This window comes from Nematolebias whitei, chromosome 13, assembly GCF_014905685.2.
Source record: "Nematolebias whitei isolate Nwh7 chromosome 13, NemWhi1, whole genome shotgun sequence".
Lineage (NCBI taxonomy): Eukaryota > Metazoa > Chordata > Actinopteri > Cyprinodontiformes > Rivulidae > Nematolebias > Nematolebias whitei.
In genome coordinates this window covers 41,695,296-41,698,105 of record NC_056510.1, presented here as the reverse complement: position 1 = coordinate 41,698,105, position 2,810 = coordinate 41,695,296, and positions in this window count along the sequence as shown.

The window sequence follows — 2,810 nt, the reverse complement described above, 5'->3', positions numbered from 1 at the left end:
GCTTAATAAACCCTTCCCACACTCTTGCAATGTCTTAAACTTTGAAACCTATGTCATTTTAACAACATATGTACAGTAATGTATATGTAGCTACTAAATTTTACTCACCAGCCTGGCGGAACAGCAACGGTTCTGCTAGGTTCCGGTTCGACTCGGTTCCGTTTCTGCAGACCTACCCTGCAGTGACAAAGCCCAAAATGTTCTAAACTCTTAAGCCTCCAGTATATTCGTGCGTACGTCAGTCCGCAGAGGTCCGCGCGTATTGGATTAGAGTCAAAGCGGACGCCCACAGTGCATGTCTGTGCAATGCTCAATTTTTACAACCGCGTACACGTACTTGGTGTCGCACAATAAACTGCCCGGCGACGGACTATTTAGCATGTGACACCGACGTATTAAATTCTAAATGGTAAATGGAATGTACTTATACAGCACCTTTCTATCTTATTTCAAGATATTCAAAGCAGTTTACACTACAATCTGTGCCCTCATTTACCCATTCATACAGCACTCTACTAGATCTCTACAAAGCTAATTGAACAAATCATTCTAAAGAGACTAATCAGTACTTTTATCACATTCATACCCTGATGGGACACACATCAGAGGTTATGAGGGGTTCAGCGTCTTGCCCATGGACACTTCAGCATGTGACTGCTGGTGGATTCGAACCCCCAACTTTTGTACTGGAGGACGACTGCTCTAACCACTTAGCCACAGCCGCCCAATTCTCCTTCTTCATCCCTGATCTGACCTTTTCTTTCTTTTTTTTTTTCCCAAGAGGCAAGCAATCTCTTACTCCTCCTTCATTTATGCCATGACTGAAATGGTGAGAAATGAAGGAATTTGTCACAAGCAAATTAAAATCACGTCCAGCGTGGCTGCGGGAGGGTCTGGAGTTTTCCTGGTGGGCTGGTTTGATGTGTGGGCTGCAGGGCCAGCGCTCCCTGTTTTTTTTATTTATTTTTATTTTAAGAACTTTTCATTAACAACATATAAACCCAGAACACCACTGCAGCTGGGGCTGCCAGCCCTCTTTTTTGCAACCTGTCAATCAATCCAGTAGGCATGTCAGCAAATGACTAATCAGTGACCTCAATTTTTCCCAAAGGTAAACGCCCCTTGTTTGAGGAGCAGGCTGCAGCCGCTCAGGGTGGACACTTGAGTATGAAGTCTCAACCCTCTGCAGACAGTGCACACAGTTTCCGCACAGCTGACAGTATGCGCGAGTATACTGGAGCCTTTAAACCTACTAATTTTAACAACATACTTACTGTATGTGGCTAATAAATTTTACTCACCAGCTGGCAGAACAGCAGTGGCTCGTTTCCGCTCCAACTTGGTTCTATATCGGTGGACCTAACCTGCTGGTTCTAGTTGGCTCTCTGGCTTGGGGTAGTAGCAGTGGGATCCAGAGAGAAGCTGGACCTACAGTGGCGCATCCCTGCTCGGAAGTCCTTGTGGGCCGGCTACCAGCTCTCGGATTTGCTGATGCATCTGGGGGTCTGCTTCTGTGCAGCCCCTGAGCATCAAAGCACATTTTGGTGGTGGTGGGGGACCTTCAGGTGGCCAGCACGGGACTGGTGGTCCAATTGAGCAATGAAAAAAGTCCCAGTGAGCTCAGGAGGGAACACCAGACCTTTGGCTGTTTGTCCTCTGCTCGGAAGTTCTTGTGGGCTGGCTAACAGCTCTCGTGTTTGCCGATGGATCTGGGGGTTTGGTTCTGCTCCAGTTCTGCTTCAGTTCTGTGCAGCTTTTTGAATCCGCTGGGCACCGATGTCACTGAAAAGGACCCAAATTTTTGGATCAGAGCAAAACTTTCCCTCTACGTATATCAGCAGAAGGAAATGGGGCTTCTGGATGAGGCACGTTGGCTTCTGGGAAATATAGTCCTTATGAGAGGTGAGACAGTGTAGGCTAAGTGAGAGAAAACTACAAAATGGCAGCGCCTGTTGGAAGTATTTTATTTTTTTTGTTAACTTTTTACTGTATAGTATCCAGTACTGTCCCAATCACATGAGAAATATTAAAGTTGACAGTCATGTTTCCTGTACATTTTTTTCCTCTGTTCAATCTTACTTTGAAAAACTGCAAAAGTGCAAGTCAGCAAATGTCGAATCGCAAAGATGTGAGGGACTACTGTATAGTGATTACCAGCAAGAGATGATCAGTTTTGTTTTCAAACAATGTTTTTCTGTACAGTAACTGTCTATACAGCAGTGGTCCCCACCCTGTTTCTAGTGTCTCACTGTGCTGCATGTTTCTGATCTTTCTTGTAACACCTGACTAAAACTTTAAAAGCACTTTGAGTATCTTAATAAGATAGAAAGGCGCTATGTAAGTAGTCTTTTACCATTTAAAACTGATGGGCCCTACTAGGAAGCTGCAGAATTTACCGTATTTTCCGGTGGACATGCCGCACCACCATATAAGTCGCATCAGTCCATATTTGTCTAATAAAGTGGAAAAATCCATAAATATGTCACTTTGCCGTATACGTCGCATCTATTATGCGTCACTAATGATGCGTCGTCGTGTTTGCTACGCGTCACCACTGACAACCCGGAAATATGGGACGAACCCGGAAATGTGGACCGGTGTTGTGCCAAAAACCGATGGGCCACTAAATGGCGGCCGCAGGAGCGTGCACGGGAGGACATTAGCAAGAATTTAACAAGATTAACACTTAAAAACAATTATTTGTTTGCTCGAAATTATATTAAAGTGTGTACCAATCTAACGTTTGCTTAATAAATGTACTTTAACGGTCAAATCAGCTGTATTTAAAAAATATTTTGCTGCCTCGGTTC